General features: G+C 39.2%; 1 non-coding gene across 1 annotated transcript; it reads left to right on the forward strand.

Annotated features, from left to right (window-relative positions):
- Positions 1-1,533: 1,533 nt before the first annotated feature.
- LOC122299968 lies at positions 1,534-1,637 on the forward strand. The gene has a single exon (XR_006239820.1). It is a non-coding gene; the product is annotated as a small nucleolar RNA R71 (small nucleolar RNA).
- Positions 1,638-25,109: the final 23,472 nt, after the last annotated feature.

Here is a 25,109-nt window from a genome sequence, read left to right on the forward strand (position 1 = left end):
ATTAAAGCATTTGAGGTCGCAAGAAATGGCCTTCCCAAAATTATAGGAATTTGAGTGCAAACATCAAAAACAGGTTCCGTGTCCAAAACAATGAAATCCACTGGAAAATAAAATTTTCCTACTTGAACTAGCACATCCTCAACTATGCCTCTCGGTATTTTAATTGAACGGTCAGCAAGTTGGAGTGTTACCTTGGTGGGTTTAAGTTCACCAAGACCCAACTGCTCATATACCGAGTAAGGTAGGAGGTTAACACTAGCTCCGAGGTCAAGTAAAGCTTTTTCAATTTTAAAATTTCCAATCACGCAGGAAATTGTTGGACAACCCGGGTCTTTGTGCTTTGGTGGAGAATTGTTCTGGAGGATGGCGCTTACCTGCTCAGTGAGAAAAGCCTTCTTCTGCACCTTCATCGTACGCTTCACTGTGCATAAATCTTTCAAAAACTTAGCATACGAAGGAATCTGTTTGATTGCATCCAACAAAGGAATGTTGATTTTTACTTGTTTAAAAATTTCAAGAATATCAGCATTTTGAACCAATTTGTGAGAATGTTGGAATCTTTGGGGAAATGGTGCAGGTATTGGGGCTTTCACAGGCACATCTAATTCAACCTTCTCAAGTTCACCATCACTCTTGGAATTTAAAGAGTTGTTGGTCTCATCAACTTTCGTTGTTGAAATACTCTTATCAATTATTTTTCCACTGCGTAGAGTGGTGATGGACTTGGCATGTTCAAATTTTGAATTAGAGGGATTTGAATTTCTTACCTCAAATTTACCTTTTGGATTTGGCTGAGGTTGAGCAGGAAACTTACCCTTTTCTTGAGCATGTAATGCAGAGGTCAAGTCACTGATAAAACTTCTCATCTCAGTAATGGCCTGCATTGTCTGAGTGTTGATATTTGCTTGTCCCTGCATAAAAGCCTGTAATGTTTCCTCAAGGGCTTTCTTATGTGGAGGCACATAAGGACTAGAAGAAGATGGCCCTTGAGGATTTTGATTTTGATTGGATTCATTCCTCCAACTAAAGTTGGGGTGATTTCTCCATCCAGGATTATATGTTTCTGAATATGGGGAAGAAAATGGTCTTCTATAAGAATTCATGACATTTGCTTGTTTGTGCAACACCTCTTTAAAAGCGGGGATTGTTGGACAATCCTGAGTTAGGTGTCCACTAATCTCACAAATACCACAATTTTCTTCTTCTTTTTCACTGGCCTTAACCGGATTTACCTTCCTAAGTTCCATGGCTTCGACTTTTCTTGTCAGACTTGCTATCCTAGCATTCACATCATCATTTCCTTTAAGAACATACATACCTTCTTGAGACATGGCACTGAGTTTGGGCTTATTTGACCGATCAGAACGATCTGTGTTATCCCAAGATTGGGCATTTTCAGCTACCTGGTCCAAATAGTCTCAAGCGTCATCAGGATCTTTATTTAGAAAATCACCATTACACATCATTTCTACAAACTGACGCATTTGAGATGTTAAACCTTCATAGAAGAAACTAATGGTGCGCCAAGTTTCATAGCCATGATGTGGGCAAGTTAGCAACAATTCTTTAAAACGTTCCCAACACTGAAAAAATGTTTCATTTTTCTTTTGAGAAAAATTCATAATATTTCTGCGAAGAGTGTTGGTCCTATGAGTAGGAAAAAACTTTTTCAGAAATTCCCTTTGCATTTCTTGCCATGTGCCAATAGATCTTGGTCTCAAGGAGTTCAACCAATTCTTAGCTTTTTCTTTCAAAGAGAATGGAAACAACTTTAATCTAACAACATCATCATTGATAGTTTGGTTTTGTAAAGTTGCACAAACTTCTTCAAATTCTTTTAGATGCAAATAAGGACTTTCTGAATCCAAGCCATGAAACTTGGGAAGTAATTGGATTACTCCCGGTTTTAAATCAAAATTTCCCATATTCGTAGGAAAAATCATACAAGATGGAGTACTTGTCCTTGTAGGCTGCAAATATTCACGCAAAGTTCTCATTTGCGGATTATTTTGTGCCTCTTCATTTTCTAGTTCGTCATGAACACTACGATTGTCAGCCATGGTATGAGAATTTTCAGAATCACCTCACAAAGTATTAATCAATTCTTTTAAAATAATTTCCTCTCTTCTCAATCTACCCGTTTGGTCACGTTGCCACGAGATCATTCATCATAGAGGATCAAGCACATTCAAATATTAAAAATAAACAAAATGCAAAACAAGCAAGAAAGTAAATTTTTATTTTATTTTTATCTATTTATTTATATATATATTTTTTTTTGAATGAGATTACCAAATGGTATGAAGATGGAAGCAATGTTACATGCTCTCTATTCTGGAAAACAAATCGTACCTGCAAAAAGGATATGAAAAACAATTAGCAAAAGATTACAAATTTTTTTTTTCTTTTCTAAAAAAGAACAATTATCACACGTTGCAATCCCCGGCAACGGCGCCAAAAACTTGTTGCGACTAAACTTTGACTCAAATTAATGAATCAAAAATCTAGTACAGTTTTACCTGCAAGTATACAGGTGTTGTAGTATCTTACAGGATCGAATCCACAGGGATTGACTTTTGTGATAAATAAAATAAATTCAGACAATGAAATAAAATTACGAAAAGAAACGTGCAATCAAATGAAGATTGATAAAATGAATCAAACTAGAATGATAAAATGAATGGAAAAAGACTAAGGTTTTGAGGATCCGTCTAATAATTTATGATATTGTTTCCGATTAATTTACTTCAATTAAACTAGAATAATGATTCCATTTAATTGGTAGATTTAGCATTTAAGATCGAGAAAAACAGACGCTTATGATTGAGCGTGAACGATTGATGATTAAAACATTTATAAATCTATTTGAATACCACAGGGATTCCTCAAGCATTCACTGTATTCGAAAATCACAATGAATCAAGACGAGTATATAGATAATCAAATTATCCAAATAAAATCTTTCAATCAATCAAGCTCGCAAAATAAATTTTACGTGGATTCGGAAACAATATGTAAATCATTAAACTTCACCTCTAACCTTAGTATGAAAATTTAGCCAAACATATTCATTGCAAATACTATAGTAATCACATAAGTATTCTCCATTAAATAACTAACACAAGAAATACTAAGCAATAACTTAAAAACAACAAAACCTGAAATCCAATTGATACAGAGGAATAAATTTCACAATAGAACAGAAATTGAAATTAAAAGGTATTCATCAAGAAGAAGCTGCAGCCCCACCATATGCCAAACGAAAAACATGAAGAAGCAAAAAATAAAACTCCAACCACTTCAACTCCATGTTAAACTCAAGCATCAATCTCATCATGTTCCTTTCTCCACCAAAATAAATCCTATCAATTAGATTACTCCAGCCGGCCTACACATCTCCAAGAAAGAAATATTTCCAGCCGTCTCCCCTCAACTCTCTCAATCCGTATCTCTTCTCCCTCGCTGCTCATGACCCACACGTCTCTCCCTCTCTCAACTCCCCACCTATCCCTTTCACCCTTTCCTCTCTCTTCTAACCGATTGCCTCCTTCTCTCAATCCGTATCTCTTCTTCTAGGATAATTAACTAATAAAAGCGACCGACTTACACGTTCAACACAACATCCCAGCCCCACATCGATTGCTCCTCACTAAGAAACCGACTCCCTTCCTTTCTTTTTCACAACTCTGATTGTTTATTTTTCACTCCAGAAAATTCCTTTTCTCTCCCACTAACCGACACAACCTTTTATCTCTTTTCTCCCAATTTCCTTCTATACGTAACCTGCTCTATCTAATCATGCACCGACTGCTTTTATCTCTTTTCTCCCTCTCTACTCTACACTTCTCCAACCAATTGCTCCTCCTCACTACACGTCCAGCATCATATATATATATAGCTGCAGCTAGTCGTCCACTCCTCCAATCACAATAATTTATTCCATCAATCACCACCGAATTTCCACTCTTCACTCCCCTTTAATCACGGCACCTCACTTTCTTCACACACCAACCTCTACTCACTTCAAAAGCAGCAACCTCTTTATCTCTACCGTCCAGCATAAAGTCAGAAAACTCAAGCATAGACTATCCCTTCTTTCTACCAGCGTCTCCCACGTTTATTTTCTGGAAATTGCCTTTTTTCACTCCTTCAAGCATCTCTCGGCTGCACCTCAAATCCTCACCTACCGATTCCTTCCTTCTACCATCAACCAAGAAGCCAATCAAATTATTCCAGCCAATTCCTTTCTCTCATCTCACCTTCTTTTCTTTAATGAGGGCCCACGTAAATTCCTATCTCAGCTAACATAATTCCCATGACCGACTCACTCATTATTCTCCCTCTCTACTCACTTTTTCTCACCCTTTCCTATCTCTTCTCTCCCTCTCTCCAATTCAATCAAGCGCCGATTTCCTCTCCTCTATCAACGTAAAAAGCCAAACAATCAATTAGCTGCACCAACCATCATTCTTTCCGTATACGTCCAGCTCCATTCCCTTCTGTCCTTCACTTCTTCTTTTGCCAAACTTGTTCCTGACTTTTACATTGTATGTATTTATCCACCGAAAATTGCTTTCTTCATGCATCTTTAAACAACCAAGTAAGAAAGTCTTCGTCTTTATTTTTAGCTGCCCAAGTACACTTCTTCATTTCTTCTCTTCATTCCTTTCAATTAATATGCACTTTTGGTCACAAGTTCCAACCTAATTCCATCTGAATTTTATTTAAGCTGAAAATAAGAAGAAGAAAAATAACACTCAAAAGTAAATTAAAAGAAAAATAGATTATAAAAATAAACTATATATGTGAGGAAATATTGTCCAATTATAGTTATAAAATTAAGCATAAACATGATATCAATCAATTAAAAATTACAATTCGTATTTATGCTTATTAACTATTTTTCCATCTAAAACCAATAATAGTGTCACGAAGAATTTAAAATACATTGGTTTTAAATAGCTAAAACATGCAATATTTCAGCTCAATCATGTTGTACGTGCTTGACTTACAACATATATAAGAAAAGTGTCGTGCATTACTTGGATTGGAGAGAGTTGTACATTGAATATAAGAGCCGTGCTTGACTTGTACAGAGGGAGACGTGCAGAAAAAAGAAAAGGAAGTGTCGTGCTTAAATTGCATTAAGGGAGTTATATCACGTGGGAGTCTATAAAAGGTGACAATCGGTGGTGATTGAGGGGGGAATGAATTGTGAGGGAGTTTGGACCGACTAGAAGCAGATATATATATATATATATTGCTGGACGTAAATAAGAAAGGAAAGGGGAGCAATCGGTTGGAATTGTGAGAGTAAGAGGCTTGTGAGTGGAAGAAAGTGAGGTGCCTTAGTGTTGTGCTGGAAAGTGATGAGAGGTGTCTTTGTATTTTACTGAAAAGTGAGGTGCAGGTGAGTGAAAGAAATTCTGGGAGTAATTTAATTGGCTATTTTGGTAAGAGAGGGTGAGAAGAGACATTGAGGTGGAGACGTGTGAGTGAAAGAAAGGAGAGTTGCTGGAAAGTAAAGAGAGGGGTCGGTGGGTGTTTGTATTTTGCTGAAATATGAAGTCGGTGAGAGAGAATTAAGAGAAGTGAGATGTGTTGTGCTGTAATTGTTTGAGGGGTAGACGTGAAGGAATTTAATTGGCTGAGGTTAAGTTTGATTGAGAGTAAACAAAGGTGTCCAGCTGCTTTTAAAGAGAGGGTACTGTGTGAGTCGGTTCATGAGGTGAGATCATAATCAGTTGGTACTGTGTGAGTAGAGAAGGAGTTGCTGTAGAGTCGGTGTTGCTTTTGAAGAGTCAATCAGTGCATGAATTTTCTGGAGCTGCATGGGGTACGTTGGAGAGAGGGTGAGACGTGTAGGGGTACGTGGTTGGAATTGAGAGTAGAGAGGGAGAGTGAGACGTGAAAGCATTGAAAGAGAGGTGTCCAGCTGCTTTTGAAGTAAAAATAGTCGGTTGGTTAGCAGGTGGGGACGTGTGAGTGGAAGAAGTGTTGTGCTTGAATTGAAAAAGAGGAGAGTCGGTGCTGAGAATGAAGAAAAGTCTGGAAATATTTTGCTGAAGCAGTTTCGTCCAAACGGAAATTGTTACTTCATTTTGTTTTTGTTCTTTTTTTTTATGTAAAACGTTTAGGGAAGTTGGTTTTTGGCTTTCTAGATGTTATTGCCTATAGTTATTTCTTAGTATTTCTTATGTTTTATTTTAATTTTCTAATGAATAATATTTATGTGATTTCTATAGCACTTATAATAAATATGTTTGGCTAAATTTTCATACTAAGGTGAGAGGTGAAGTTTAATGATTTAAATATTGTTTTCAGATTCATGTAAAATTTATTCTGCGAGCTTGATCGATTGAAAGATTTTATTATTGGATATTTTGATTATCTATATACTCGTCTTGATTCATTGTGATTTCCGAATACAGTGAATGCTTGACGAATCCCTGTGGTATTCAAATAGATTTGTAAATGTTTTAATCCTCATGCTCAATCATAAGCAATTATTTTTCTTGATCTTAAATGATAAATCTTCCAATTAAACGGAATCATTATACTAGTTTAATTGAAGTAAATCGATCGGAAACAATATCATAAATTATTAAATGGATCCTCGAAACCTTGGTCTTTCTCCATATCTTTATATTCGATTGTACGTTTCTTTTAATAACTTCGTTTCATAGTCTGAACTTATTTTCTTTATCAAAAAAGTCAATCCCTGTGGATTCGATCCTGTAAGATACTACAACAACTGTATACTTGCAAGTAAAACTGCACTAAATTTTTGGTTCATTAATTTGAGTCAGAGTTTAGTCGCAATAATAGGGAATGGCCTAGAGATGTTTATGAAGTTAATGAAAGTGAGAGTTGGCCGTGGGTGGCGGTGGAAATGTCGGTGGAAGGCCAAAAAGCCCAAAATGGAAAGTGGGTTAGTTGAGCTTCACCGATGACGGATCGGAGCTGGGGTTGGGTGGGTTAGGTAGCTGGGATGCCGGTGATGATGTGGTGAAGAAGTGGTGGCCAACGGCAGAGGCACGGCTGCGCGGGGAGCACAAAACCATGCTGCTTGGGTGGTGTTCGTGGTGGTTAACGGCGGCGTTTGGGGGGCTAAAAATGGAGGGGTGAGGTTGCCGGTGGGTGGGGGAAGAAAATGAAAGCAACGGTGACAGCAAAGGGTGGCGCACAGCGGAGCTAGAAGGAAACGGTGCCGCGACTTCCAGCCATGCTTGGCGGCTAACGGCTGCACGGGTTGGCCTGAAAATTGAGGGAGGTGATCATCGGCCGAAGGGGAGTCGACCGGTGGGGGCGGTGTAGGTCACGGCTGCAGGATGGCGGCGAACTGGGCAGTGGAAGAAATGGACCGAAATGGGGGGGCTGGGTCGCGCGCACGTAGAAACGGAGAGGAAAAAGAAAGAAAGAAAAAAGAAAGAAAAAGAAGAAAAAGAAAAAGAAAAGAGGAAAAAAGAAAAAGAGAAAAAGAAAAGATGGGGAAAAGAAATGAGGTCCAATCCTCACCTCTGGAGTCCAGAAACTGATCCAAAGAAACCAATTTTAAAAGCTATAAAACGATTAAAATAATTTAAACACCACATTAAGCTAAAATATAATAAATAACTAATAAAAACAACAACATAATTTTAAATCCAAAAACAAACTAAAATAAATCTAATTAAAATACAATAATTTAAAATAAAAGAACTAATATTTTAATTAAATTAAAATATTCCTTCAGTGAAACTACATGTAAAAAATGAGATGTCACAAATTTACACAGGTGAGTAAGTAGCTTTCTAACACAATTTTCAAAATATACCTATTTAAATTATAATAATATTTTAATATGAAAAATCATATATACCTTTATAAGACCCCACGCTTCCTCCTTTATGGTTTTAGGTACTGACCTCCAATCTTTGTAAATTATCGAAACCAACTTATTACTTCTCGCTATCAGACCACCAAACCTTACCACCTTTTAGTCTTGCTTTTTGATGGGCTGACCAAGATTGTTGAGCTCCATTTCAATTCTCTCCCCTTCAGGACGATGCCAAATGTCATGAATAGAGTGCAATTGTCTCTTTACTCGATCTCCATTACTATTTGCAAAAATAGATTTAGTTACAGTGTTAGTATTTTGTAAATCTACAGTCATAGTGAAATAAATAATAAGTAAGAAAAACAAAAACATGCCGACGATGAAGAGAAAGCGATCTCCAATGTCAGAACACATATCGACATTTTCTGCTTCCAAACTAGGTGCTATTGGTACAGATGTGCATGGCTCAGTCTCTCTGCTCATCTCCATGTGTGTGGATAGTTGGCCTCCCATTTGGCTCGATGTAGAAGGTGTTGTGAAAAAAGATGACAATGAATTGAAAAATAATATCGAATGAGAAAAACAAACACGCAATCACACACGACACAAGATGTACCTGGTTCGGCAAATTGCCTATGTCCACGGGAGCTGCAGAGGATTTTATTATTGAGGAATATCACACTACAAGATGGATCTCAACACTGTACATCCACAGTATTCACTCGTACGGCCATATGATGTAAACTATCATATATATAGTTACACGGCGGAAAACCCTAAAAATGCATGTTCGCTCAAGCGGCGTGTCGAGCGCGCGTCGAGCGAACTTCCCTTCCGCATCTTGCTCGAGCTCACTATCGAGCTGACATCGAGCATTCAACTCTTCCTGACTTCACTCGAGCGGCCAATGCCTCCGCTAGAGCCAAAGCCTCCTGCTCGAGCTCACTGTCGAGCTAACATCGAGCGTTCAATTCTGCCTGAATTCGCTCGAGCGGCCAATCCGCTTGAGCGGTGTGGACCAGACTCCATAGTACTCAACAATTCTCCCACTTGGAGATTGGTACACCCGCTGTATCGCTGTCTTCCTCAAACATGATATCCTCCAGCTCTGCAACTCACTACCCCTGTCTTCATGCTAGAAGACTAACTGAAGTTGTGCACAACTTCAGTTTCTCAAGTGTAACACCCTTTGTCAACATATCAGTAGGGTTCTTGCTTCCACAAATCTTCTCAAGTAACAACTGTCCGTCATCTAACAATGACCGTATGAAGTGATACCTGATCTGAATGTGCTTGGTTCTGGAATGGAATGCTGGATTCTTGGCAAGGAATATGGCACTCTGACTATCACTGTAGAGAGTGCCTTTCTGATTCTTTTTACCCAATTCCTCCAAGAAGCCCTGTAGTCATACCATCTCCTTTACAGCCTCTGACACTGCAATATACTCAGCTTCTATTGTAGACAAAGAAACTGTTTTCTGTAGATTAGAACCCCATGACACTGCAGTACCACCAAGTGTATAAACAAAGCCCGTGGTACTCTTTCTGCTATCAATATCTCCAGCTAGATCAGCATCAACATAGCCCTGCACCTCCAAGCTCTCTCCAGAGAAACACAAACAGGTTTCTAAGGAACCCTTTAGGTACCTCAAAATCCACTTCACTGCTTCCCAATGTTGCTTTCCTGGGTTACTCATGTATCTACTCACAACTCCCATTGCATGGGCAATATCCGGTCTTGTGCAAACCATAGCATACATAAGTGCACCAATAGTTGAGGCATAAGGAACCTTACTCATTTAATCTTGTTACTCATCTGACTCTGGTGACTGATTCTTGCTGAGTCTAAAGTGACTTCCCAAGGGTGTGCCAACTGGTTTGGCCTTGTCCATATTGAACCTGTCGAGTACCTTTTTCAAATACTCAGCCTGTGAGAGTCTCAACGTACCTTTGACTCTATCTCTGACAATTCTCATGCCAAGGATTTGCTTTGCAGCTCCCAAATCCTTCATTGCAAAGTGCTCTGACATCTGCTTCTTCAGATTATTGATCTTATCAATACTAGCCCCTACAATAAGCATGTCATCCACATAGAACAACAAAATAACGTAAGAATTGTCAAAATGCCTGAGATAGCAACAGTGATCTGCCTGACATCTAATGTACCCTGCACTGTGCATGAAGTTATCAAATTTCTTGTACGACTGTCTAGGAGCTTGCTTCAGGCCATACAAGCTCTTCTTCAATCTGCAAACTGAACCTTCCTTTCCTTGTACCACAAACCCCTCAGGCTGGTGCATGTATATGTCTTCTTCAAGGTCTCCATAAAGAAAAGTTGTCTTCACATAGTTGCTCAAGAAATAGATCTTCAGTAGCAACCATACCAGTACCATCCTAATGGTTGTGATCTTCACCACAGGAGAAAAGATCTCAGAGTAATCAATACCCTGTTTTTGCTGAAAGCCTTTTACAACAAGTCTAGCCTTGTACCTCTTACTGCCATCATGCTCAGTTTTCACCTAGTACACCCACTTGTTGTGTAATGCCTTCTTCCCTGATGGAAGTTCTGTCAACTCCCATGTCTGATTCCCTAGTAAGGAATCCATCTCGTCTTTCATGGCCAGCTCCCACTTGCTAGAATTTTCATCTTGTAAGGTTTCTTCGTAACTCTGCGGTTCTCCACCATCTGTCAACAGAATGTAATTCAAACTAGGTGAGAAACGCTATGGAGGACGCATAGTCCTAACTGACCTGCGAATTGCAACTGTAGGAGGGGACGGTTCTGAAACTGCCTGTGGAATAATAGGAATGGGTGCACTGGACCCACTCTCCCCGTCACTCACATCTCTACACTGCACTGTGACCTCTGGTAGGTCATCCAATCTCACAAACTCGAACTCCTGAGGAGCTACTACAGAAGTTGTACTAGACTTATCCTTGTACATCATTTTCTCATTGAGAATCACATTCCTGCTTCTTATGATCTTCCAACCCTAATCATCCCAGAAACGATAGCCAAATGCCTTGTCTCCATAGCCAATGAAATAACATTTCTTTGACTTAGCCTCTAGCTTACTACGAGCATCAGAATCAACAAGCACATAAGAAAGACAACCAAAAGTTTTAAGGTGAGAAACTTTAACCTCTTTCCTGCTCCAGACCTCCTCAGGCAATCCACAATCCAGTGGAAGTGATGGCCCTCTGTTTATCAAGTAAACAGCAATGCTGACTGGATCTGCCCAGAAAGTGGGTGGTAGTCCAGTGTGCAACCTCATGCTTCTAGCACACTCATTAATGGTTTTGTTCATTCACTCAGCAACTCCATTTTGCTGTGGTGTCCCGGGAATGGTCTTCTCCATTCTGATGCCCAGAGCTGCACAATACTCCTTGAACCTACCATCAACATACTCACCACCATTATCAGACCTCAAACACTTCAGTTTCAAGCCTGTCTCTGTCTCAACCATGGCTTTCCAAATTTTGAAAACATTAAATACTTCAGATTTATGCTTCAAAAAATAAATCCATACCTTCCTACTATGGTCATCAATGAACGTAACATAATAGCGAGAACCTCCAACAGATACCACTGGGGAAGGACCCCGCACATCTGTGTGCACAAGATCAAGTCTTCCTATCTTATGCATCCTGCCACTTTTCAAGAAGTTAACCTTCTTTTGTTTCCCCATAACGCAACTCTCACATATACTGAGATCAACTGACTTCAGTTCTGGTAGCTTGCCTCTAGACAGAAGTTCTTTCATACCCTTTTGACTCATATGGCCAAGCCTGCAATGCCACAAATCTGCTGTGCTCTCTACAACGGTAGTAGCAATAGTGTCAATTAAACCAGTAGTCATATATAGTGTACTAGTTTTCTTACTCTGAGCCAGTACCAATGCCCCTTTTGTGACCTTCCAGGTGCTATCTGAGAACACTACTGAATGACCACACTCATCGAGCTGCCCAACAGAAATGAGGTTCTTCTTCAACTCAGGAATGTGCCTGACCTTTTGCAAGGTCCATTTGTTCTTGCCAGGGAGTGCAATGTCAATGTCTCCCATCCCCACTACGTTCAAAGCCTCTCCATCAGCCAAATATACCTTCCCAAAATCACATGCATCATAGTTCCACATTAGCTCCCGGTGGGAAGATGTATGGAAGGAAGTCCCTGAATCCAGTATCCAGTCATCAACTGGACTATGAACTGCAAGCAATAGTGCATCCTGTACTTCTTCAGTTACCACATTAGCACTATTATTCTCCGTCTTCTTAGGGTTTTTGCAGTTCTTCTTTATGTGGCCAGCTCTGCCACAATTCCAGCAAGTTGCCTGCTGACCAGGCCTTGACTTGCTCTTGTCCCTGTACTTTGATTTTGATCTTCCTCTGTTTGAGTTCTTGTCGTGTGATCTCCCTCGAGAATCAACATTTAGGGCTGAACTTAAACCTGAGGTCTCGCCTGAATCTTTCCTGTGCACCTCCTCAACCAAAATCAAATCACGAATATCATCATATTTCAATCTTGATTTACCATCAGAATTACTAACAGCCATTCTCATGGCTTCCCAACTATTTGGCAGTGAAGCCAATAGTATCAGTGCATGTATCTCATCATCAAATTCAATTTCAACAGACGACAATTGATTTGTGATAGTATTAAAATCATTCAGATGTTGTGCAACAGAAGTACCATCTGCCATTTTCAAATTGAATAAATTTTTCATCAAATGTACCTTGTTATTCACTGACGGCTTTTCATACATACCTGACAAAGCCGCCATGAGATCCGCAGTCGGCTTCTCCTTGATGACGTTGTGTGCAACGGATCTCGACAGGGTTAATCGAAAAACCCCCAGAACCTGTCAATCCAACAGGTTCCAATTAGCATCATCCATCTTTTTCGGTTGCTATCCCAATAGTGGAAGATGAAGTTTCTTCCCATAGAGGTAGTCCTCTATCTGCATCCTCCAGTATCCAAAATCCGTGCCATCAAACTTCTCGATCCCCGATACCTTCAATTCATCTCCAGCCATCGTTTCTCCTCAGACCCGAACCTTGGCTCTTGGTACCAATTGTTGTGAAAAACGATGACAATGAATTGAAAAATAATATCGAACGAGAAAAACAAACATGCAATCACACACGACACAAGATGTACATAGTTCGGCAAATTGCCTACGTCCACAGGAGCTACAGAGGATTTTATTATTGAGGAATATCACACTACAAGATGGATCTCAACACTGTACATCCACAGTATTCACTCGTACGGCCATATGATGTACATAGTTCGGCAAATTGCCTACGTCCACAGGAGCTACAGAGGATTTTATTATTGAGGAATATCACACTACAAGATGGATCTCAACACTGTACATCCACAGTATTCACTCGTACGGCCATATGATGTAAACTATCATATATATAGTTACACAGCGGAAAACCCTAAAAATGCATGTTCGCTCAAGCGGCGTGTCGAGCGCGCGTCGAGCGAACTTCCCCTTCCGCATCTTGCTCGAGCTCACTGTCGAGCCGATATCGAGCGTTCAACTCTGCCTGACTTGGCTCGAGCGGCCAATACCTCCGCTCGAGCGGTGTGGACCAGACTCCATAGTACTCAACAGAAGGTTGGGTCCCTTGCTGTGAAGATAATGATAGTTGGGAAGGACAATCTATAGAAGGTTGGGTCCATTGCTGTGAAGATAATGATGGTTCTATAGGATGTTGGGTCCCTTGCTGTGAAGATAATGATGGTTGGGAAGGACAATCTATAGAAGGTGGTGACTCCACCATCCTATCAACGGAAAGGGGTGGCCCATCCACATAGGGTAATGAATGGGCTGCCCTATCAGATTGTGACTCACTATGTACAGCTTGTAGTCTTGTAGATTGTCTTCGCAACTGTGGTATGGACATCTTTGCCCTTTTTTTTGGACCCATTGTACCTATACAAAAACAAATTTACATATATGCAAATCAATAGAAATAATAATATTTGGAGCATGATATGAGATAGATTTATGTGATAAGAGATATCATGTTAAATAGTCTAAAATTATATATTTCTTACTCAACACTATTGGGGAGTTTCGATCGTCATTCCATCTATATCATTTCACGTCCACACAACATCGTCAATACCAGGTTCAATAGCTTCATGGTTGGAAGTGTTAATACAATATTCGTTGACTAAGTAGTCATCCTCATCGTCGTCAGTCACTTCCTTTTCACCAGTGTCATACATGTCTCTTGGTTTTGTCTTAACAACCACAACCCAATTTGGGCATCTTTCATCTGCCACATAAAATACTTGAGATACTTGGGAAGATAAAACAAACAGATCATCAGTTATCCGATTATCAGTGGGTACTAAATGAGAAAAATTTACAAGAGTAAAGCAAGAGTAAAGCCAAACTCGTCCACCTTGAAACCTCTACCCTGAGCAACGTCTACCCAATCACATTTGAATAACACATATCGGGACCCATCATAATATATAACCTCAATTATGCGTATTAATTAGCCATACCAAGTAGGGCTATCTTGATCAGTACACACTGTTGGGAGCTTTTCTGACACAAAGACGATTCTAAATAAAGGAAGGACGAAATTTAACGTGGTTCGGCAATTGCCTATGTCCACAGCTGCTGTAATTTCACTATAAAATAATTTTTATAGAAATCTCTCTCTCACCCACTTTGATGCACTTCTCTGATGCACTCTACCTGCACACACGCAGCACTCTCTATTTTCTCTCTCTGCTGCACACTCTGTCTGCACCCTTAAGCTCTCCTATTTATAGGAGAGCAGATCACTACGTTGCAACAATTTGCTGCATGATGCTTGGGGAGGTGCCTAACAATACAAAAGCACCGAACGGTGCCTAATAAGCCAAAGAAGCAAATGGTGCATGGCTCACCGTTTACTATTTTGTCTCCATCTGCAACAATCTCCCACTTGGAGACAAATGAGTCTACATATCTTCATAGCAATCATCATAGCAACTTCAAGTCATGTCTTTAAGTACGAAGTCCAACTGAAGCTATACACAGCTTCAATTTGTCAGCAGTAACTACTTTTGTGAACATATCTGCTGGATTCTCTGTTCCTCGAATCTTCTCAAGTATCAGCTGTCAACTATTGAGAAGAGATCGGATAAAATGGTATCGCAACTGTATGTATTTTGTTCTGGAATGAAAGGCTGGATTCTTTGCAAGAAAAATAGCACTCTGACTATCACTGTGCAGAATGCCTTTTTCATTCTTCTTTCCCAATTTCTCCAAGAATGACTGCAACCAAACCATTTCCTTCCCTGCTTCAGTTATAGCAACGTATTCTGCTTCTGTAGTTGAGAGAGCAACAATCTTCTGTAACTTAGAAGCCCGCGATACAGTTGTATCACCCAGCGTATACACAAATCCAGTAGTACTTTTTCTGCTATCAACGTCACCTGCTAAATCAGCATCTACATATCCCTGTAGTTTTAAACCTGTTTTTGTAAAGCATAGTGACGTATCTGAAGAGCCTTGTAGATATCTTAAAATCCACTTGACTGCTTCCCAATGCTGCTTTCCTGGATTACTCATGTACCTGCTCACAGCTCCCACTGCTTGTGCAATATCTGGCCTTGTACAGACCATGGCGTACATAGGACTACCAATAGCAGATGCATAGGGTATTCTATCCATGCATTCTTGCTCTTCCTCCATCTTTGGCGACTGATCCTTAGTTAGTCGAAAGTGACTAGCTAAGGGTGTGCTCACTGGTTTCGCTTTGTCCATGTTAAACCTTCTGAGCACCTTCTTCACATACTCCTCCTGCGAGAGCTTGAGAGTATCATTAGACCTGTCTCTAATAATTCTCATACCCAAGATTTGTTTTGTAGCACCCAAATCCTTCATCTCAAACTGCTTTGACAACTGCTTCTTCAGTTCATTGATTTCCTCGATGCTTGACCCTGCAACGAGCATATCATCCACATATAACAGTAGGATAATATAAGAGTTGTCAAAGTTCTTCATATAGCAACAATGGTCAGCCTGCAGTCTTGTAAATCCATTACTGCACATGAAGTTGTCAAACTTCTGGTACCATTGTCGTGGAGCTTTTTTTAGGCCATACAAGCTCTTCTTTAGTTTGCAAACTAGATTCTCTTTTCCCTTCACTGAGAATCCTTGTGGCTGGTGCATATAGATGTCTTCCTCCAAATCACCATGAAGGAATGCAGTCTTCACATCTAACTGCTCAAGATGTAGATTCTCTGCAGCCACAATTGCCAACACTAGCCTGATCGTTGTCAATTTTACAACTGGAGAGAAAATGTCTGTGTAGTCGACACCTTCCTTTTGTTGAAACCCCTTCATGACCATTCTGGCTTTGTAGCGCTTGCTACCATTATGCTCTTCCTTAATTCTGTACAACCATTTATTGTGCAAAGCCTTCTTACCTTTTGGAAGTTTAGTTAGCTCCCATGTCTGATTTGACATCAGTGACTCCATCTCATCTTGCATGGCTTTCTCCCACTTGATCGAATCTTCAATTCGTAGAGCTTCATCATAACTTTCCGGTTCACCACTATCTGTTAGCAAGATGTAGTATAGAGATGGTGAGAACCGCTGTGGTGGCCTGATTGTCCTTGAAGATCTTCGAGTAGCAGTGAGTGGTGTACGTTGTTCGATCTGTGTATCATCATTTTCTTGATCCTCGTTCTGATCAATGTTGACTCGAGTAACATCAAAGTCAACAACCTCAGGTTTCTTTGGCTGTTCCTCAGATTCAGCTTGTGACTTAGCTTTGTACAGAATCTGCTCATTAAATATCACATTTCTACTTCTGATGATTTTGCGATTTTTATCATCCCAAAATCGATAGCCAAATTCTTCATCACCATAACCGGTGAAAAACATTTTCTAGATTTGGCTTCTAACTTGTTACGATCAGTAGAATCTATGTGAACATATGATAAACAACCAAAAGCTTTCAAATGGGAAAGATTTACCTTCTTTCCGCTCCAGACTTCCTTTGGTAGATCGAACTTTAAGGGAACTGAAGGTCCCCTATTAATCAAATAGGCTACAGTGTTAATTGCATCAGCCCAAAAACATTCAGGCAATCCTGAATTCAGCCTCATGCTTCTGGCACGTTCGTTGAGAGTTTTGTTCATGCGTTCAGCTACGCCATTCTGCTGCGGTATCCCGGGAATAGTCTTCTGGAATCTAATCCCATTTGCAGCACAGAATTCTTTGAACCCTCCGTCGATGTACTCTCCTCCATTGTCTGACCTCAGACATTTTAACTTCAAGCCTGTTTCATTTTCAACCATGGCTCTCCACTTCTTGAAAGTATCAAATGTGTCAGATTTATTTTTCAAAAAATAAACCCATACTTTCTTGCTTGAGTCATCAATAAAGGAAACATAGTACCGCGATCCTCCAGGAGAAGTGACTGGGGATGGCCCCCACAAATCTGTGTGCACCAACTCCAACTTTGTAGATTTTGGAGTTCTACCATTTTTCAGGAAACTAACCTTTTTCTGTTTCCCAAAAATGCAACCTTCACACATGTCAAAATCAGTTGATTCCAACTTTGGTAACTTCCCCTTGGATAATAGTACTTTCATTCCTTTCTCACTCATGTGACCAAGCCTTTGATGCCATAGGTTGGCATTTGCACCAGCAATTGCAATAGTATCTCTAATACTTGAAGTCATGTATAGAGTACCTGTTTTTGTGCCTCGAGCTACTACCATAGCTCCTTTTGTTATCTTCCACGTGCCACCGGTAAATAGTACCGAATGCCCATCAGCATCAAGTTGTCCTACAGAAATCAGGTTCCTCATGAGCTTGGGAACATGTCGCACCTTCTGTAGCAACCATGCACTTCCATTGGGCAGATTGATTGGTACATCTCCCATGCTTTCGATTTCCAACGCTTCACCATCTGCTAAGTACACCTTTCTGAAATCACTAGTGACATAATTCTGCATGATTTCTCGGTGTGCTGTAGTGTGGAACGAGGCTCCTGAATCTAACACCCAAGATTCAATTTGGTTGTCGACTGAAAGAAGTAAGGCATCTCGGAGATCTTTTGTTGTGGCATTAGCAGAGTCATGCTCATTCTTCTTCTTTGCCTCCTTGCAATTATTTTTGAAATGGCCAATCTTGCCACAATTCCAGCACTGTACTTGTTTTTCGGACCTAGATTTACTTCTGTCTCTTTCGGACTTCAATCTGCCCCGATTTGAACTTCTACTAGCTCCTCTACCTCTCGTCTCGAGGTTTAAGGCAGAACTGGAAGTTGATGCTTCTCCTGTATCTCTTCTGCGAACTTACTCGCTAAAAATATGGTCCCGGATATCTTGATACTTCATCTTTCTTTTGCCATAAGAATTGCTAACAGCTGTTCTCATGGCCTCCCAGCTTTTTGGTAATTGAGTTAGAGCAATCAGTGCACGTACTTCATCATCAAATTCAATCCCCACTGAGGCTAATTGATTGATGATGGTGTTGAACTCATTCAGATGCTGAATAACTGGAGTTCCTTCTACCATTTTCAAGTAGAATAGCTTGTACATCAAATGCACTTTGTTATTGGCTGATGGCTGCTCGTACATGTCCGATAGAGCTTTCATCAAATCCGCCGTGGTCTTCTCATTTCCCACATTGTGTGCAACTGATCTTGACAGTGTTAGTCGAATGACTCCCAACACTTGTCTATCAAGGAAACACCAATCTTCATTGCTCATATCATCTGGCTTTCTTCCTAGGAGTGGAAGATGTAGTTTCTTCCCATAGAGATAATCCTCTATCTGCATTCTCCAGTAGGCAAAGTCTGTACCATCAAATTTCTCGATACCAACACCTTTAGCTTCTTTTCCAGCCATAACTTTACAAATGAGTTCAAATTCAAACAAACAAAGATCATTGTTGCGTCCGAAACACTCGAATTAGCTGGAAATGAGTCCGGAATGATCCAAATAGTTTGTCAGTACTATTTGATCGTCGCGATGGAACTCCAACTGGCGTGATCTAGCCCAAAATGATCTGCAACACGTGGATGGTTCAGATCCAATGTACTGATGCCAAATCTAAAAATTTCGACTGTACGGATGAGTCCGAAATGATCCAAATAGTTGGAAAGCACTATTTGATCGTCAAAATCGGACTCCGAATGGCTTAGATCTAGCTAAAAACAGATCTGAAAAATGGACGATTCTGATCTGTCTGGCGTGTGAGATACACGAGCTGCACAGTGCGCATTCGCACGTGTAATACACGCGCTACAGTACTGTGGCGCGTGGGGGAGAGTGAGGCGCGTGTGACACACGCGCCAAACCTCTCTAGGGCGCGTGGGGGCGCATGGGGGCGCGTCCTTCATGTGTCTTCAACCTCTGGCACGCGTGGGGGTGCGTGGGCGCGTGTGGTGCACGCGTCTTCAACCTCCGGAGCGCGTGGGGCGCGTGGGTTGCAGTAGATGCACGCGTCGATCTTCTAGGGGCGCTTGTAGCAATGGATTCGTCTCGATGCGAGGAACACCGTGGAGTTGTCAAAAATTGATTTTGAACAACTTGAATTTTTGGACAGCTCGAACCAGTGCTCTGATACCAGTTGTTGGGAGCTTTTCTGACACAGGGACGATTCTAAATAAAGAAGGGATGAAATTTAACGTGGTTCAGCAATTGCCTATGTCCACAGCTGCTGTAATTTCACTATAAAAATAATTTTTACAGAAATCTCTCTCTCACCCACTTTGATGCATTTCTCTGATGCACTCTACCTGCACACACACAGCACTCTCTATTTTCTCTCTCTGCTGCACACTCTGTCTGCACCCTTAAGCTCTCCTATTTATAGGAGAGCAGATCACTACATTGCAGCAATTTGCTGCATGATGCTTGGGGAGGTGCCTAACAATACAAAAGCACCGAATCGTGCCTAATGAGCCAAAGAAGCAAACGGTGCATGGCTCACCGTTTACTATTTTGTCTCCATCTGCAACACACACACACTAACACCACAATTCTGAGTTTTCTTCCCATTTTCATGATTCCTAGTGCAAAATTTTGTGCCATTAATGACAATTCGCTTAAATTCTTTGGCAACTTGCATGGGACCTTTAGAATGCATTATGACTTTATGGCCCAATTCACTTCTTCCATTGTCATCCATTTTCATTACCTGAAAGGTTGGATTATTAGCATTGATTAAAATGACAAAAAAAAGCTACAGAGGCATAATAAAATTGGTCTTGGGTGTAATCCATACATAGTCTTGGAACCAATTACAAAATTGGTCTTTGTGCCTCTTCTGTAATTCGTCATTCGATAAATGATTCCCATCAACTATATTCTTCATTATTTCCAAGTGCATCCTATATATGTTCACGACATCACAAATGTCTGTTATAATTACACAAATATAAATGAAATGTAATTTGATTCATACGTATTAAGCATTGCCACTCACATGCAGAATGGAGTGAAATCGTCAGAGTTGAAGAGAATATAGCGATGTGCTTGGGTCCACGACGTAAAATCGAGTTGGACATCAATTACTTTCCCTTTAGAATCATCCGGGTTTCTAGATGTTCTATTGAAAACCGTTTGAGTGGATTCTAAATAACGAGAACAAAACGTCAATAATTCCTCCAACAAATATCCTTCAGCAATGGAACCTTCTGGTGCAGCTTTGTTACGCACATGAAACTTAAGTCGGTGTAGGTACCTATGACATAAATCATTAGATGACTTTTATTATTTTTTTTAAAAAAATTTCTCATTCAATTGATATTTATGTGTTTTTAATTCAATAACTATAGCATATCTTTCAACGGGATACATCCATCGATAATGAACAGGTCCTTCAAGCTTACATTCTGCAACTAAATGTATGGTCAAGTGCACCATAACCGTGAAAAATGATGGCGGAAATATCATTTCTAATTGGCACAATATGTAAGGTATTCTAGATTCCAATCGGTCCAAATCTTCAAGCTACAACGTTTTGGAACAAATTCCCCTGAAGAATCCAGATAGCTCGATTAATGGTTCTATTTCCTTCTTAGGTAATGACCCACGTAATGCAATTGGCAGGAGTTGTTGCATCAGTATGTGGCAATCATGACTCTTCATGCCCACTATAATACGGTGTTGAAGCTTGGCACAACATTAAACATTTGAAAAATAACCGTCTGGTACTTTTACATTTTCTTTTACATTTTGTATAACCTTTAACAAGTCTTCTTTCTCTTTGTTACTCATTGTGAAAATAACTAGAGGCAAATATGTCTTCTCTGCAGCTATTATAACCAGATGAAGTTGTGGTCTCAAACCCATCTCTTGTAAGTCAAGTCGTGCCTTTATGCCATCCTTTGATTTTGTATCAATATTTAATAGTGTGCCAATAATATTATCCAACCCAATTTTTTTCAATGTGCATCACATCAAAATTATGACGCAATAAATTATCTTTCCAGTAAGGCAAACTAAAGAAAATACTATGTTCCTTCCATGAGTGTTCCTTAACATTAGTCGACCCCACAACTCTTTTTCTTTTGTGATCTGTTCTACCGTTGCAATTTAAATCATCCAATTGTTCCAAAATTTCATTAGGTATTGGCATAGTAGGTGAAGGATCAATTTCTCGTGTCCCATCAAATGTTTTTGCCATCATTCTCCACTTATGATCACTTGGCAAGAATCGTCTATGCCCCCATATAGGAAAACTTTTTTCCTTGTTTCAGCCATCTAGATCGTGTGTTACCCATACAACAAGGACATGCTAAACGACCTTTCGTACTCCACCCAGACAAATCACCATACGCAGGAAAATCATTTATTGTCCACATTAAAGCTGCCCGCATTGTAAAGATCTCTTTGGAGCAAACATCATAGGTTGGTGCTCCAACCTCCCATAATTCCTTTAATTCTGATATTAGAGGCTCTAAGCATACATCTATATTCATTGAAGGTGATGATGGTCCTAGTATAATCAACGATAGCATGAAACTTGATGCACATCCAAGGAGGTAAATTGTAAGGTACCAACATAACCGGCCAGGTACTATAGGAAATGCTAATGTTACCAAAAGGATTAAAGCCATTTGCAGATAAACCAAGCCTAACATTGCAGGGGTCAGAGGCAAAATCATCATGTTTTGAATCAAACGTCTTCCAAGCCATGCCATATGCTGGATGCCTTAGTACCCCATCATTATTGCGGCCTATAACATGCCATTTCATTTGTGATGAAGTCTTCGATGACATAAAAAGCCTTTGCAACATTGTCTTTAACAGAAACCACCGTAATATTTTTGCTGGACTTCTTTTACCTTTTCTAGACCTATCATCCATAGACTCTTTTTGCTTCCATTTTGATGCTCTGCATACCACACATGTTTCCAGATTCTCATTGTCCTTCCAAAATAACATACAACCATTGGGACATACTAAGATCTTCTCGTATCCAAGACCTAATTCATTCATGTACTTATTTGCCTCGTACGTATTTTTAGGCAATAATGCTCCTGGTGGGAGCAACTCATTCACAAATTCAAGTAGTTCTGTGAATATGCTATTACTCAATCCACCCAAACACTTCATATTCAAGAGACATACAATATCACTAAACTTAGTATGTTTTGTGCACCCTTCATATAATGGCTCATCAGCATCTTCCAACATATTGTAAAATTTATTAACTCTTTCGCTAGAACCTTGTTGATTTTCATTTTGCACTCCAGTCTCTCTAGCATCCACACCTATTTCAGGCCCATCCTCCACTATTTCAGGATCAAACATGGGGAAAACGTCATATAACATGGTTGTCATCCCACTAGAGCCTTCATTTATTTGCTCATTAGTATTTTGGGCATCAGTAGCATGGTAAGATGCATCCCCTATTCTCTCACCATGAGCATGCCAAATGGTGTAACCTTGAGAAATTCCATAGCTAATCAAATGATCATATACCATGTTGGGCATGAATATCTTACGTAATCCACATTTTCTACATGGGCAACAAATCGGCGAATCTGTAGCACAATTCTCGCATGCAAACTTCAAAAAGTCATTGACACCATCGACATACTCTTGTGTATGTCGAGGTTTTTTCATCCAACTTTTGTCCATAGCTTAACTATATTCTAAATATGAAAACAAAATAGAACCAGAATGCAAGATCATCAATAATTTTAAACTTAGATTATAAATAGAATAAATTATAATACATGTTGAGATACGGATTGGGAGAACATCTGGCTGGTTATATAGGAGGAATATATATATAAATGATGGTGATGGTTTAAAGGCCTACAATAATTTCCTTCTAGAAGTAAGGTGTACTACATGGAGCTGACAACAAACAAATTAACAAGCATCGAAAGTTAACAATTTGAGAGACAAAGATTTCTCTCTCAACATGTATTAATGTTCTACTGTATTAAGACAAGAATATTATAAACATAATTTGAGATAATATCATTAATATATCTATCAATATAGGAATATATATACCCAATTTTATAGCAATTAAAGCCAATAGATCATAAGAGTTTTCTTTCTTTAACAGAAATTAAGAATCACATTCAACTTTAACTACAAAAAAGAATGTTCAAATTAAGGACCATTAGGGAAAATGAAGAAAATCATAAAAGTTTTGAAGGGCATCGATCAATGAAGAACAGAAAAGATTAGAAGTTATTAGCTTTTAATATATAATATTTTTTTACATTTTAAGAAAATTTCATTTTTTGGGTAGCATATATATGGAGTTAGATTTGTGTTTTTTTCGAAAAACAAAAAAAACACTTAGGAACTAAAGGACTTGGGGAAGAAATGGGTTTGAGAAAAACACTTAGGAACTCAAGCTTGTTCAATCAAAAAATTAGTTCAGGCTAAAGGGGTTTGAGAAAGACATTCAATTATTTGATTACGGTTTTAAAATATATATATATTTAACAACAAAGATATATTTTTTTAAACTTCATCATTTTTATTTCCTAATCCATCTTCCGAACCCATCACGATCTTTGGGGCATAGCTTATTGATGATTATCCAACAAAAATTTATACAATCATCCAACAAATTAAAAGGAAACACAAAACAATGCTACATAAGGGTTCAATAGCTTATTGATGATCAATAGCCACATGAATTTGAATATTAGTGCCTGGAGCAATTAAATTGTGTTTCAAGTAGCTTTTGTAATCAGTAGTAGGTACATAGGGATGCTCTTTGTTAGTTATTTAAGTTTTGGTTATGAAGATGTTTGTTTAATGATGAGAAGTTTGGCCCTTAAACCATTATCTTCCACGCAAAAAACAGAGCAACTGAAAAGTTTGGCACTTAAACCATGACTACTACCAAATCGGCATTCTTACTTGTTCTGTTCCTCTATTTTCATGGAAACCAAACAAAAGAAAATCTACCAAACATACTTAAATAACTATATTAGTGATAATAGTTTGTAGCGAGGGAACTTGTAAATAAAATGGGAAAACATCAACTTCTAAATACAATGGGTCTTAAGTTAATATTACCTATAAGTATATGGTGCCCTCTGCTACAGCCTCTGTATTACCATGTACCGTGGCTTTTGATATTACTAATATGGAGTGCTCTGTTTTGAGCCTGCAAAACAGAGCCTGTCTCTTCTATCAATCGGTGGACGTTGTGACAGAGGAAGGCTGGTGGGTAGAATATTTCCATGTGGGGACGTTGTTGTGTGGAGGATGAGATGTGATCAGGCTGGGCGATGTGAAGGGATGTTCTGTGGAGGCGTTGCTATGTGGGAACGTAATGCACGAGAGAATTGTGTGGCGGCAACCCTAGCCATGTTAATTATGGGGAAGATAAAACGGCAAGATATTCCAGCGTTGGTGGTGAAAAAATAATAATAATACATGCAATGAATTAAATACCCGACAGATTTTATAAATAATTAGAGAAAAAAATACTTTGATCATTGGAATGTGACATTATGGGTGCAGATCCTTGAAGATATAAGTATGCGTGAGATAATTAACTATGGAATGGTAATTAGATCACAACATTGTTTAATCTTTATAGTATTTAAATTTATCAATCCATAAATTTATCCATCACAGAATGCACACTCCATAAATTTAGTCTTTTTTTCTTTAAATTTGAAAAAAAAAAGGTAGATTACAGCATTAATGAAGCCTCAAAGTTAATTCTTTAACAAATAAATAAAAGAGTACTACTACATCTACTAAGCAATCATACAAAAAAAAAAATCATACAAATTGATGTGGTTTTATCGGATCTGCTAA

This window comes from Carya illinoinensis, chromosome 16 (assembly GCF_018687715.1).
Source record: "Carya illinoinensis cultivar Pawnee chromosome 16, C.illinoinensisPawnee_v1, whole genome shotgun sequence".
NCBI lineage: Eukaryota > Viridiplantae > Streptophyta > Magnoliopsida > Fagales > Juglandaceae > Carya > Carya illinoinensis.